Raw genomic sequence first — 16,102 nt, forward strand, 5'->3', positions numbered from 1 at the left:
ATCTCATAATCATAGTATGCACTATTGCTAATAAAATCCTAATTGATTTAAGCATGGTAACAAAGCAGAAAGTCTCCTCATAGTCTATTCCTTGCCTTTGGCGAAACCCTTTCGCTACTAGCCTTGCCTTATAGGTCTCTACCTTTCCATCGTAACCAATTTTCTTCTTGAACCCGCTTGTTCCCTATAGGTACAATACCTTCAGTGGGTCAATAAGATCCCAAACTTGATTCTTATACATGGAATCAATCTCGGATTTCATAGCATCAATCCATTTTGAAGAGTCTATATCCGATATAGCTTCTTCATAGGTAAGTGGATCATCTCCATGATCTACTTCTTCATGAGTAGACAACTCTTGTTCTTCTTCATGAAGAAAACCATATCTCACCGTGGGTGAGATACCGGTTGTTCTACGAGGAACAAAGTGTAGATGTTTCATCAATGGGTATAGGTTGACTAGATGGATCTATATCCATCCGATGCTGGTTGGTCGAATTCTCCAATTCTAACTCTATTTGCCTTCCTTTGCCTCCTTCTTGAACAAACCGTTGTTCAAGAAATGTGGCATCTCTACTTATCACAACCTTTGTGAAGTAGGCAAATAAAAATAATATCCAAAACTATCTTTGGATATCCAACAAATCGACCTCTTCTCGATCCGGTCTCCAATTTATCGTGTTCACTTTTTGATATAAGTGGACAACCCCAAATCTTAACATGCTTAAGACTTGGTTTTCTTCCATGCCATATCTCATAAGGTGTGGAAGAAACGATTTTGATGGAATCCTATTCATAATATATAAAGTCGATTCTAATGCAAATCCCAAAAGGAGATTGGCATATTAGTATAGCTCATCATTCTAATGCACCATATCCAATAGGGTACGATTTCTCCTTTCAGATACACCATTCACCGTGGCGTTCTGGAGGAGTCACCGAGAAACAATGCCATGCTCTCTCAAGTATTCATCAAATTCAAGACTCAAATATTCACCTCCACGATCCGATCAAAGAGCTTTAATATTCTTTCTGCTTGATTTTCTACTTGATTTAAATTCTTTGAACTTTTCAAAGATTCATGTTTGTATTTCATCAAATACAAATACCCAAACCTTGATTTATCATCAAGAAAGGTAATAAAATAATGAAAGCCCTCTAGCCATTTCTTTAAACGGACCACATACATCACTATGTATTAACTCCAAAATATTTTCAGCTCTTAGCCCTTGTCCAACAAAGGGTGTTCTAGTCATTTTGCCTTGAAGGCAAGATTCACAAGTTGGAGTAGGCTCCGAGCCCAATGAGGATAGAATCCCCATATTCTCCGCTTTGCAATCCTATCTTCTCGCAACATGACATAACCTTAAGTGCCAATTATATTTTGAACTTGAGTTGGTTTTCAACATGGCATTGCATTCATTCAGATTTCTATACTCTGTATATTAGAAACATTTTCTTATTGGCAATGGAAACACTTTCTTGTTGGCTATGGAAATACTTTCCTTTGGCTCCATCGCCTTTAGTCTTCCTTTCTGCTTAGCTATTTTCTTGGAAGGACCAAGAATCTGAGGTTTCTTTTTCTTATTGCCCTTCTTCTTGTTGGACTTTCCACATAAGAAGATGCAACCAAAGCTACCTCTTTTCCTTTATTGCTGGCATATTCTTTTGGGCAATAACGGTATGTTGAGTAATTCAGCTAAGGTGCATTCTGTTTAGTCATATGGAAATTTGTCACAAAATTCCCAAAAGACTCGTGAAGGGATCAAGGATCAAATCCGTTTGTAGTTGGAAATCCATGTTGAAGTCAAGATGTTCCAACCGCCAATCACCAATCATCTTGTGGACATGATCCCCAACATTCTCCCCTCGGACATCCTCATACGGAATAGCCGTCTAGATATCTCATACCTAGCATTCTCTTTGTGCTCACCATACAACTCTTGTAGGTGAAGGAGGATCTCACTCGCACTCTGCATGTTCTCATGTTGCTTCTGTAACTCATTCCTCATAGAAGCAAGCATGTAACACTTAGCTCTCATATCATGCTCCTTCCACTTGTCCAAAGTTTCATGTTCCTCTTGTGTGGCCTCCGGAGGTAAGGGACCAGAACATTTGAATCTAGAACATATCCTATATGTTCAAGGTTCAAGACAAGTTTCAAATTTCTTAGCCAATCGCATGATTAGGTCCCTCAACTGTTGTGATCAAGTATGCTTGCAAGGATATTGGATGGTGGTGGTTGTTTTGTGCTCATTTTTATCGTAAAATTAATCGCAGAAAATAACCAGATTAATTAGTAAATGTATCATGTATTTAACCAAAATGATTATGGTCTTTTAATCAAATTGGTCCTCCCACTAACTTAGCGAATCCTACACTTCCAAAGTAGAAAACGGAAATCCTAGTTGGATGGATTTCTAGTGGGTGATTGAATTCTTATAATTCTATTGATCATCCTCAGGTACATCCATTATTGGAATTACAATAAACTATAAGTGAGCAACTCCTTGCCCATCACATCTCATGTGAGGTTCAATCCTTTACCTAGCCCCTAATGCTCAAAATCTCAGGTACATCCATTATTGACTTATCTTGCATTAGTTAAGTTGATCCCATTAAGCCAGTAATTATGTAAATAATTTTAATGTCCTCAGGTACATCCAATATTGGCCACCAAACCATTTACATATTTACAACATCTCATGCTTAACAATTATTCTTAAGAAAATCTCTTAAATTAATTGCATCTCATGCAACTATTTAAAATTTCTTAAAATAATTGCCCCAATGGAGGGCTTATGTTATAATTACTTTAATTATAACATTTCCAACTTAATCATTTGTTTGGAAGATTTTATAGCCATCCTAATTACTATTAAGGTCTCACTTTGCACATTATCCATTTAGCATGCATATATCATATAATTGCATACATTCCCATACATCTCATGCATTCATGGATAAACAGTAAATATGGTATGATCATGGACTTTCTAAGGGATTCAATTCTGAGCCACCAAGAATTGAATCTGGGCATTCCTAGGTGCATTTCATTCATTCATTTTACAAGAGTTGCTGAAGGAGTACATAATCAACACTTGATATTGAATTCCTCCCACTGGTCCCACCAATGCTCTTGACCTCCTTGAACTTCTTGCAATCCAATATTACATAGTAATCCTTGGCATACCAAGGCGAATTTACAAGAACTTAAATAAATGAAATTACAACCCAAAAATATTACAAACTTAATAATACATGCCCAAAATAAATTAAAATAAATTAATTAATTTACAATCCCAAAGAAACATAAAAGAAATAAATCCAATCACATTGGTCTTTTATAGTCCATGATCATCCATCATGCATATCACTATTTAACAATTAAATAAAACATACATACTTAAATTAAATTGAATATCTCATATTCAACTTAAAATCCAGATTTGAATATGATTCAAATAAATTTAAAAATTCAGATTTGAATCTCATTCAAACAAATTTAAAAATTCAGATTGGAATCACATTCAAACAACTTCAAAAATTCAGATTTGAATCACATTCAAACATTTTTAAAAATCAGATTTGAATCACATTCAAATATTTCTTAAAAATCAGATCTGAATTTTATTGAATCAATTTTAAAAATCAGATTTAAATATGATTCAAACAACTTTAAAAATTCAGATTTGAATCACATTCAAACAACTTTTAAAATTCAGATTTGAATCACATTCAAACAATTTTTAAAATTCTGATTTGAATCATAATTTAATTGTGTGATTAAAACAACTAATTAAACACTTTAATTAGTCAAAGAATAGGCCTTAGATCATACAACAATTGCAGAATTAAAAGCCAAACCTTGAACCACCCATGGAACCATTGTTGCCGCCACCAATGGTGGCATCACCATGTGTGCCGCCACACCTCATGATCCAACCAGCAATGAATCTCTTGATCTCATGATCAAACACACAATTAAATTATATAATCAACAATCTAAATGGCAAATATAGTGGCTCTGATACCAATTGAAGGAACGGAAGCGTGAAAAACACAAGATTATACCATTGAATTCAAAAATTTTCACCTAGGGTCACATGCACCATGCAAGATTTATTTTTATCTATTTGATTTCAATGATAAACAACATATTAAAACTCTTTTAATATGTTTTTGGATCTGTATTTGCCATTTAAGATTTTAAAATTAATCAGATTAATTTTAGAACCCTAGATTAAATCAAGAACGATTACACTAACCTCTTGATGTGCTGCAGCGTGTCTGTGCCTTTGAGATTCGTCTTCAGGACACCAGATGTTGTCCCTCTAGCTTGTCCACACCAAGAACACCTATGGCAGCCCTTGAACAGCTTCTAAAGCCTTTTCTATTAATAAGAAATTCAAGTTCTGCCTTTTAAGAGATTAGAGATGTAAACAGGACACTAGAAACAATTTCTAGTGTTCTTAATTCAAGAGATTGATGGCTAATCTCTTTGAATTGATGAGAGATGAAGAGAAATAGCTGGAGAGGCTCAAAGTGGCGTGATAATTGAGAGGAGAGGCTGCTGGTTATGTTTTCTTTTCATAACCACACTTAAATAGCTAGGTTAACACATTAAACCCTAGCCACATGTCACCTTTGATTAGCTCTAGGTTTAAGTGACCTAATCACATTGTGCCAAGTGTCAAACCTATATTTAATCTTGATTTTAATCATCTTACATGATTAAAAATATTTGGCAAGCTTATGTAATCCCATGTGTCACCATCTCCTGGTGCCACATGTCACACTGCAACAGGACCAAAATGCCCCGGGGTCTTAATTTTGAGTTCTTAACCCAAAATAATTATTTTCTTCTTCTAATTAATTTATATCAAATATAAATTAATTAATTAATCTCTATTAATTAATTTCTCATCAATTAAATTCATATTTAAACACTTTAAATATAAATTTAATTTATACTACACATCCAATAATCTAGATTTGGTTTCAAGTCATGCTAGGACCTTTGCAATCTAATTGCAAACCAAACCTATTTAATTAATCAATTAAACTCTTTAATTAATTAATTAAATCATATTTAAATAGGTGATAACTTGTGTATGTGTGTGACTTACTAGGCTCATCACTAATTGGCAATGAGACATGATATCAACTCTTAATATCATCGTAACTCTTTCTTACCATAAATGATTTCTCTAAATCATTTTATGAACCTCATAGACCATGGTTAACACCTAGCATAGCATGCCATGGCCACCCAATTAGTAATAAGGTTTACCTTAAATGAACCTATAATCATATGTTACCATGCACTAGAATCTCTGCTACAAAATCCCAACTCAAGCCGGAGTCATGGTTTATGTCAAACTCCATTTGCTATGAATATTATGTTCTCTTTTAATTCCAGTTCTTGATTAAAAGATTTTCTCATCGTAAACTCTTTTCAATAAATCTATCTGTCTGGCCAGAACTTGAAACATCAAGAACAATTAAATGAACATAGGATTTTAACTCTATTTACTTAGAGGAACAGATTCCATCTTGATCAACACCTACCTCCATATATAACTAGCGTGAGCCAACACATGCCCATATACCCATACATAGTACAAGTATGAAAGCAGATCAAACTCAAACTACCTATATACAAGATAATCTGTATATCTCAGTCTAAAGATTATATGCATCGATATGATTTATGACAAAACATTGACAAGAGTAAACTCCATGTGCTTGTCATAAGTGTCACTGGTTCGGCCTACTCATCATTTATAAGTGCCTATCAAGTTTGTTATATGGCATGAGACTCACCATTCCATCTTATTTATATCTCATATAAATAACTTAGGAACAAACATGAATACAATCTTTCTGGATAAGTCATGTCCTTATTATGAAGTATCCTCGATTGTGAACCTATTTATGATACTTTGTGCTAGAAATATTGTCACTCATATTCTTAACAACTTAAGAATAATATTTCTAACAAAATATCAATGGACCTTTTCTATTACACATAAATATATTATGTAAACGGAAAAGTGGAAATGCCTTTTATTATTAAAAATATGTACAAGATACATACTAAATGATATGCTCTAGGGCATACTACTAACAGGTCTCTTCATAAAAAATGTGTCATTATGTCCTAAGTTTCATATCTAATTGGCCTCATACCAATTGGAGCAACCTAACTCTACTTATGGTCACATTTATGTGCTAGACTCAAAGTCCAGAAAATCCTGTATGAACACAACACTTCTAATACCTCCATTCCACACTACTACCAACTTCAGTCACATTCAATACACTTCAAATAGTCCATAATTAGTCTCAACATAATCAATTTATTAACAATTTAGCAAATACTCAATTTACTCCTCAAAACCCTAGCTCCACATTCAAGATTCATGCCACAAATACCAATTGAACATACTAACCATACTTATCATCCTATTCAAGCAATTTATCAAGTTTATTTGCAACAAAACACTTCAAATCCTACTTCTACACAATCTGAAATTTGTGTCTTTAATTTCATGCATGAATATCAACTTTTCCCTTGTAATTCATGCATACTTAACCATAATTTCAACTTTAGAAAAGAAAATAGGAGTGAGACTAGCACTAACCTTGTGAGAAGAATTTTCTCTTGGCCAATCTTAAATTTTCCTTTACTTTTTTGGCTTTTCTTGGCAACCAATCACCCAAACAAGGTCTATAAACAAGATAGTGCAAAATGGCACATACGCCTTGGTCATAAATGGAGATGGTAAGATAATGGTTATGGACCTATGGCCAATAAAGAGATAAGTAGTTCATATATGACCAACAAGGTTATTTAAAAAAAAAAAGACTACAAAGGAAAATAATTGCTAAAACAACAGCAAGAAAAGACTAAAATATTCCAAACTAAACTAAAGGTTGCATCAAATGATCAAGAGATTTGATAAGAAAAGAGTAAAATTAAGTTCTCACCCATAGGATCATACGAGGTCCTAGAAAAAGTGGATCCACTAGCACACAGATTTGCTTACCTCTAAAATTGAAATGAATTTGAATCTAACTTATGACAGAAGCTCAAAAGAAACTTGGCACACGAGGTGAGCAATCGATGAGTAAATAGTATTGGTTAACGTGCTGTGGAACCATCATTTAGGCTAGGAAGCTACTTGGGAGCGTGAAGAGGACATTAGGAGACAGCACCCACAGCTTTTCAAAGACTGATACCAGGCAAAATTTTGAGACAAAATTTATTTTAAGGGGGGGGGGGGGAGAATTGTAACACCTCTATTTGCATAGCCTGGTACATTTTACTGTTCCGGTGACCGGTATCAGTTCGGACAATTAAGAGAATTAGAATCACATCTAAGATATGTAGATAAGCCCTGAATACAAATAATTAGTAATTGCCAAATAGTTAAGTATAAAGAAGAAAAACAAAGCATAAAAAGTTAAATGAGCCGGGAGTCACAGCGATGGGTGACCTTCCCGAGAAATGACTGCGAGGTCAATCGTAACCCAAATTCTGAAGCAGAAAATGTGTCATCGCGATCCTTAGGACTATTGCGTAATGTATGTAAGCCTAATGAAGTGTGTAGAGAATGTTTAGATACCTTAATTGCATAAATTGAAAAACTTAGAAAAGTTAGGGTTCTTGAGTTAGGGTTTGGGAGAAAAATTTAAAAAAATGGTCAATGGATGCAAATGACCTTACTTGAGTTGAGAAATGGTCAATTGTGATCATTTGTGGTGTGTGTGGATTGTTAAAAATAAGTTTCAATTCGGATTGGTTAGGGTTAATATGCAGGTAGCTTGACCTAAGTCCCTTTCAGGGACCTAAACTGAAAATTTACCAACTCAATTGGTGTGAGGTAAATTGGCAATGAAACTAGACATAAAATGGCACATTTTTCATTTGGAAATCATGCCCAGAAAGTGACCATAACTTAGTGAACAATTAGGCCAAATCTGGATTTGGGCACACTAACCTGTACAAAAATGACCAAATAAACAGTAGTTACGTAAATGACCATAACTTGGTCTAGGAAAGTCCAAATGACCTGAATTTTATACCGATGAAAAGCTAAGACATAGCCCTACAACTTTCATGAAGAAAACAAACCCAAATTTTGAATATAACCTATCTGAAAAACCACCTATAATAAACATACCAAAAACTGCCAATATTCAGAAAATGCCCAGAATTCTGGGTTTGGATCAATTCGGCTAGCCTTAGGAAAATAGGCATAACTTGGATATAAAAATTCAAATGGAGTGATTCAAAAAGAGGATTAAAGCTAAGACGATAAGAAACAACTTTGATGAGAGACACTTAGCCAAATTCTCACAGTAACCAAACCAATGGAACAATAGAAAATAAGGGACCAAAACTAAAAAATTGTAATTTCTCTTAGGAGACTTAGAAATTGAATTGGCAATGAATGCCAACAAATTTGACACTCAAAATGTGGTATGTGGGTGTAATTGGAATTCACATACCTATTAAGTATAGAAAAGTCAATATTTTGACTTGAATAGTGCCATAAATAGTGCCGCCATACACAAAAATGTGAAAGACCCGAAATTTATAAACTGTAATAGGTAGGATAAGTCTGCAAAGAAATTGTTAGAATTTAAGTATTTAAAATGGATACTGAAGCACTTTAAATTTATGTGTTTCAGTTGGAAAGGGATCTTCAAAGAAAAAATGAAAGTTTGAGTAAATTGAGTTGGCAAAAGAGGCTTGTGCACAACTAGTTTTTGATTGAATTTGTTTTGAATATTTTACGTAATTAAATGATTTTATTCTTCCTTATGCACTATGTTTATCAATTATTGGATTTATTTCAATGATTATTGAAATTGGTATAGCAAGCATGGGTTTAGTTTTGTGAAATATTATTTCAACAATTATTGAATGTTGTTTTGGACTGGATAAATTATGTTTTGAATTGTAACGGGCAATTTCCATGAATAAAATACAAAATTTTGTTTTGGATTGTGATGAGCATAAAAAATTATGGAATACTGAAATTGATCTTGAATTAATATTGTGTTGTGATTTATGCTCACAAAAAGGACAAAGAAATGCATGATATAGTTTTATATCTCACTATAGATGCTTGACTAAGTTATTACCCGTCTCTATTTGTTAAGGAGACAATGGAGTTAGCTTTGTTTTGTTTTGAATACCATGGTATATGCACAGGCTTAGATTCTCCTCTTATTAGAGATTAGATCTAAGTAATTGTTATTGTCCCGTCGGAAGTTTCATTATTGTGTTGTGCAATGTGCACGATGATTCGACCTCTCCGACCATAGGAAGTTAGAATCACCCTGAAAATGGCCCTTTCGGATTAGTCTTGCATAGTTAGTGAGATAAAGAATGGGTTTTGATTGATAAGAAATTGTGATTTTAAATGAGATTGTGCACAAATAATATTGTTAAAATAATTGTTTATTTTCATAATTGAAGGAATTATTTTTATTGTTCAGTTTTATTTGATAAATTGAAATTTTGATCAAGGTTATTTTAACAAGTGACTATTATTATTGGCAATGAAAATTTTGATATTTGGAATTTGGTTAAGTTTCGAGATTCCAAAATTTTTGGTATAATTATTGTCAATGTATATTATATTACATTTTAAATTATAGTTGTGTACCACTGAGTTCACCACTCAGCGATAGCTTTGTATGCTGTCACAGGTGAGAGTAGAGATAGAGCAGTTGAGTGAGATTCTTGCACTGCATTGAAGACTCACAGACTAGCCTCGGGTATATTATGGGTATACCCTAGTATATTAGATTTTGATTATGTATGTAAATATATGTGTGTAAATTATTTGAGCAGTTGTACAAAAACTCTTGTAATATTATTTTGGTATGTAATGAAATGCAAATTATTGTATTGTTCAAACTTATTTTTGAGTTTTGTAATGAATGTAAATTAAATTTTATTTAGTGGAATATGAATGAAGTCATTTAATATTATTTTTTAAGACAATTGAATTGAGAATTGTTTTTGAATTATGGAGTTGGGAGAAATGATGTTGCTTTGTGTTGTGGAATTGGTTGATTTTGATGAAATGAATTATTGGAAGTGTTTTTACAGGTTTGAAGAACTGTTTTTCCCAAATATAGATGGCACTCTACAGAAAATTTTTCAAAATTTGCGTAAAAATAAATGGACAAAAATTTTAACTAGTCTTTAAACTTTAAGTAAATGTTTTTAATGCCTGCTATAAAAGCTCACCACTTTCAAAAAGTAAGAAAATTGTTTTAAAATCCCTTGTAGTATATTTATTGGGTTATTCATAGACGAAGTACGGTAATTCATTTGATGTACTATGGGATCATATTACATCTTACTGAGAGGTAGGGTATGACAAGGTCCAAATCAAATTTTTATACTTGGAGATAGATAAAATAGTGAGAGATTTGAGGAAGAATTGAGGTTTGGAAGCATTACAATGGAGGTTCTCTTTGGGGTTGTCTCGGCCAAGGTGGAATAATGAAAAAGATGCAGAAATTTGATTTTAGTTTATGTCTTTTTAATTATCTTATAAGTATTTGTCTAAATATAATTGGTGACAAATTTTAATGACATAATAATGATGTCATAATTGTATTTTCCATTTCATTTTATTTTCTTTTTCTTTCTTCTTTATTTACTCATATTTTTAATTAAATTTTTAACAATATTTATTCATATTTTAGGACATTTACCTAACTCACTTAAATGGACAAGTTGGTCAAAAATCATCTCTGAAGGTGAAATGACCAAAATGCCCTTCGTTTAGCTTATTGAGCTAAAATTGTCTGTACCGATTGAATAAATTTTTTTAACATTTTCTTGGCATTCTAATGCCATCGAAACCTCAATGACTCTTCTCTGGAGTCCCAAAAATTATTTCACAGAATTTTCCTCAGGTTTAGGGTTGCTAACTGTCTTCACAGTAGTTTCCTGTTAAGGTCACCCATCGCTAGGGGCACCGGCTCATTTAACTTTGTTGTATTTCATTTCTAAAATTTTTCCTTAATTTTTCTTACACTTATTTGAATTATTTATGAATCATCAATCTAGTCTAATTATAGTTCCAGACATTCTAGCTGTCCGGACAGACATTGGTCAACGGAATAGTCGAATGTATGGACTAGCTAAAGTGAGGGTGTTACAATATGACAATGCATTGACAAGAGTAAACTCCATGTGCTTGTCATATGTGTCACTGATTCAGCCTACTTATCATGTATAAGTGCCTATCATGTTTATTATGTGGTATGAGACTCACCACTCCATCTTATTTATATCTCATATAAATACTTGGGAACAAGCATGATTACAATCTTTTTGGATAAGTTATGTCCTTTGTGAAGTATCCTCGATTGTGAACCAATTTATGATACTTTGTACTAGAAATACTATCACTCATATTCTTAACAACTTAAGAATAGAATTTCTAACAAAATATCAATGGACCTTTTCTATTACACATAAATATATTATGTAAACGAAAAAGCGAAATTACCTTTTATTAATAAAATATACACTTGATACATGCTAAATGATATGCTCTAGGACATACTACTAACACTGATCCCCTATACAACTCTCTTAATTCCAACTTCTGCCAGTGAGATCAAATCGAGATGGACTTTCTCTTAATAATCCAAATGCAGGGGTTAGCGAGATCAATTCAAAGCCGTACTCACCCAGCCCGTCCTACCCATATCCATTACACCACACCACACGTACGCCGACACACCCACACAGCTCCAAATTACCTAAGGCGACATCTACATCTATTTTTTTCACAAATAAGAAAATGCAACATAAAACATGCCTAGTATTTAGCTACATACATATATTTATATGTGATGCATGCATATGCCTTGAATACTGATAAGTGCATAATTTATTAATTTTACTCCCATCATATTTAGTGTTTCTAGTGTATATTTATGCCTAATTCAGTTATTAAAATATAATTATCATTTAGGCATATTTTTAGATAGTTATTGGAATAATTGTGTTAAATGGAGAAATTTTCAGCAGTTGCATTAATTTGACATTTACTGTATTTTTCAGGTGTTTCTGAAGTTTTGGGTCTGCGAATCCAATGCTATTTAATTCGTTGAAAAGCTAAGTCAGAGCACTACAAATGACAAGAGGGACCAAAGCCCAGATCAGTCTCTAAGGTTGTCAAAATTAGTTGTGAATCGAATATAAAGGCCCAAACTTGATGTGTCATGACTAGTTTCAGTATTTATTTTGTATCTAGAGTTGCAGATGTCCAAATGAAGCAAACCCAAGCCCAATTGAACCTTAAGAGCCACCTCTACAACTTCTAAGAAGGGCTGGAAGTGAAATAAGGCCGTTTTAATTGTAAAAAATGGCAATGAATTCATCATTATGGGCTGGATACTCTGTTAGGACCAGTCTTGATTTTTGGCCCATAACTAGGGTTGTAGACTTCGGATTTGGGCAAATGAATATCCATTGGAAAGCTAAGAGATAGGGCTACAACTTTCCTGAAGAAGGCAGAGACAGCTTCGAAAGGGAAGTGGCTGAAAAACTACCGTGATTGCAGAGCAGAAAATCTGTCTTTTGAATTTCAAAACTTTTCCAAGTTTGGCTCTTATTTTTAGATTCGGTTTTGGAGTATAAAGACCATCTTTGGGTAGCAGCCGAAATACACCATTCAGACCTTCGAACACCATAGAAGAAATTTATTCTCCATTCTCTTTTTAGATTTCTTTTTTATTTTTCTTCAATTTTCTGTAAGCCATGAACATGAGTGGCTAAGTTCTAAATTCAGTTCAAGGGATTCTAGTTCTTATGCATGATTTGTGAGACTAGGTTCTTAATTTAAATTAAGCTTTTTTGAATATTTATTATTTCCTGATTTAATTATTTTCGATCTATTGAATGATTTGCTAAAAAGACCTATTAGTTAATTGTTTGATTTGATCAATTGCTAATTCATCTTCATAATCCGTAATTGTTGTGTAAGATTGAATGTGAGTAACAATTAGATTTTATTGATTATGATCCAAGTTTTTGATAATAACCTAAGGAAATAATAGGGTGAATTAAATGGTTTATGCTTTATAAATCATTGTTCAGCTTAACTACTTCCTGTTCTTAAAGCAATTATTAATTTGATGAGTATTAATTAATACCAATTCAGTTAACAATTAGAGTCAACAAGAGTGCTTGGCTCGAATTGATGAGTATAGGAAAGTTAGGGGTTTCACCTCACGGTTTGGTAAATCTACGTTAAGTATTCAATGAGAGATAATTGTATTTCTTTTGTCTATGATCGAGTCATGCATGGGAATGTGAATTACCTTGGACTGAAGTTTGTTTAAATTGAGAGTTTCATATTTAAATTTTGTTCTTTAATTTCTTAACTTGAATTCTTCTGATTTAGAGTTATAAACCGCCTCCCCCCAACCTTTGTTCTTTTTCTGTTACACAATTACACGAAATTTAGTAATTCAGTCTCTATGGTTCGACCTAGATTTACCACTTATTGCATAAAATATTTCATTACTGGTACTTTCAGTTAATTTAATTTCTGGTGAAATCGACAACCATCAAGAATTTTGGCGCTGTTGCCGAGGACTGAAGTCTATTGGATTTTGTGTTTTTAGTATTAGAATATTTTGTTATTAACTTCGTTTATGAAGTGTTGCTGTTTTCAGGTTTTCAGAAAAAATTATGATGTTACTATTCATTGACAAATTTTTGGTTGAATTAGGAGGGCGCTCTATACTTTTCTTGAAGGAAATGACGTTATGATCAAGACCAATGAATTTGTTTGATTCTTTGGCCCCACACTCTTGAGGCCAAATGCCATCATTTTCTAGGGTTTTGAGGCATTTTTCTATTTTTACTTTGATTTTTTTTTTTTGTTTATGACAAGAACTTCTCAATTTGGTGAGTTGATCTTTAATCTAGAAGTAGAAAAAACAGCTAAACAGTTGAGAAAATTGGCTAAGTAAGCTAAGTAGATTCCGAGTATATCTGAAGGAGTCCAATCTCTAAGGGAATTAAGTTTGGATTCGAATTCGCATTCAAATTTCGAAAACGAAACCATGGCTTCTTGAACTTTGAAAGAGTTGGTTGCTCCTAATTTAAATCAATAGCCTTTGTGTATTCAATACCCTACTTTAAATGTTGCTTTTAAGTTAAAATCTGGACTAATCCATTTGTTGCCTAAGTTTCATGGTCTTGCAGGTGAGGATCCACACAAGCATTTGAAGGAATTTCATATTGTGTGCTCCAGCATGAAACCTCAAGGAGTTTCAAAGGATCAGATTAAGCTCTGAGCTTTCCCATTCTCACTGGAAGGCACAGTTAAGGATTAGTTGTATTACCTTCCTTCTGGATCCATAAACTCATGGAATGAGATGAAGCAGATATTTTTGGAGAAATATTTTCTTGCTTCCCATGCTACCAACATAAGAAAAGAAATTCGTGGCATCCGGTAGTACAATGGAGAGAGTTTTATGAGTATTGGGAGCGATTTAAGAAGTTGTGTGCAAGTTGTCCCCATCATCAAATAAGTGAGCAGCTTTTGATTCAGTATTTCTATGAGGGACTTTTACCAATGGACCGCAGTATGATAGATGCTGCCAGTGGAGGAGCTTTGGTTGACAAGACACCATACGAAGTAAGGAGGCTGATTGCTAACATGGCAGCAAACTCCCAGCAGTTTGGAATGAGAATGGATCACACACCTGAGAAGGTTAATTAGGCAAGTACATCTAACCTTGAGAAACAGATTTCTGATTTAACTTCTTTGGTGAGGCAATTGGCTGTAGGGAAGGTGCAATCTATTAAGGTATGTGGGATTTGTTTGGGTTCAGGTCATGCTACTGACATGTGTTTTGTATTATAAGAGGACGAATCATTGCAACATGTTAATGCAATAGGAAATTATGGAAAACCACAATGCAGGTATGATCCCTTTTCTAATACTTATAATCCAGGATGGCAAAATCATCCCAATTTGAGTTATGGGAATCAACCAGTGCAAAATCGATACCAGCAGCAAAGACCACAAGTGAATCAACCACCTCCACCTCCCTCAAATCAAGGTATGTCACTTGATGAAATTGTTAAGGCTTTAGCTAGCAATACACAACAGTTTCAATAGGAGACCATAAATAGCATTCAAAACATAGAGAGGCAGATTGGTCACTTAGCTTCATCTGTGAGTAAGCTTAAAGCTCAAGGCTCTGGAAAGCTTTGATCTCAAACAGTCATGAATCTTAGAGAAAATGTGAGTGCTATAGTGTTGCAGAGTGGGAAAAAAAGTTAATAATCAGACTCCACATGAGCCAATGAAAAAGAAGAAGCAAGGAGCAAAAGAGTCTGAAGTTCCTGAAGTTGAGGTAAAATACTGAACCTAAACTGAATAAAGTTAATAATTCTATTCTTCCTCCATTCCCCTATAGGTTGGCTAAGACTAAGAAAGACGAATAAGAGAAAGAAATTCCTTTACATGACGACATCAAATAAATCCCTAGGTATGCCAAATTCCTTAAGGAATTATGCACTACAAAGCGCAAGTTGAGGAATAATGAGAAGATCAGTGTGGGAGAAAATGTGTCGGCATTAATTCAGCTAAAATTACCCCTAAAGTGTAAGGATCCAGGTTCGTTTTCTATTCCCTGCAGAATAGGTGATTCTAAATTTAAACATGCAATGGAAGATTTAGGAGCATCTATTAATGTTATGTCAAATTCATTTTTTTCAAACTTTAAATTTGGGTCCTTTGAAAGAAACCAGTGTCATTATTCAGTTAGCACCAGTGTCATTATTCAGTTAGCTAATCATTCTAATGCTTACCCATTGGGAGTACTTGAGGATGTGTTGGTGCAGGTTGGACAATTGATTTTTCCTACAGATTTTTTTGTAACACCCCTACTTGCATAGCCTGGTATATTTCATTGTTTCGGTGGCCGGTGATGGTCCGAACAATTAAAAGAAGTAAAACCATGTCTAAGACACCTAGATAAACCCTAAACACAAATAATTAATAATTGCTAAATAGTTAAGTATAAATAAGAA

At 33.6% G+C, this 16,102-nt stretch overlaps 1 non-coding gene across 1 annotated transcript; it reads right to left on the bottom strand.

Moving 5' to 3' along the window:
- Positions 1–14,484: 14,484 nt before the first annotated feature.
- LOC131177768 (small nucleolar RNA R71) lies at positions 14,485–14,590 on the bottom strand. The gene has a single exon (XR_009147076.1). It is a non-coding gene; the product is annotated as a small nucleolar RNA R71 (small nucleolar RNA).
- Positions 14,591–16,102: the final 1,512 nt, after the last annotated feature.

Source organism: Hevea brasiliensis, unplaced genomic scaffold (genome assembly GCF_030052815.1).
Source record: "Hevea brasiliensis isolate MT/VB/25A 57/8 unplaced genomic scaffold, ASM3005281v1 Scaf83, whole genome shotgun sequence".
NCBI classification, from domain to species: domain Eukaryota; kingdom Viridiplantae; phylum Streptophyta; class Magnoliopsida; order Malpighiales; family Euphorbiaceae; genus Hevea; species Hevea brasiliensis.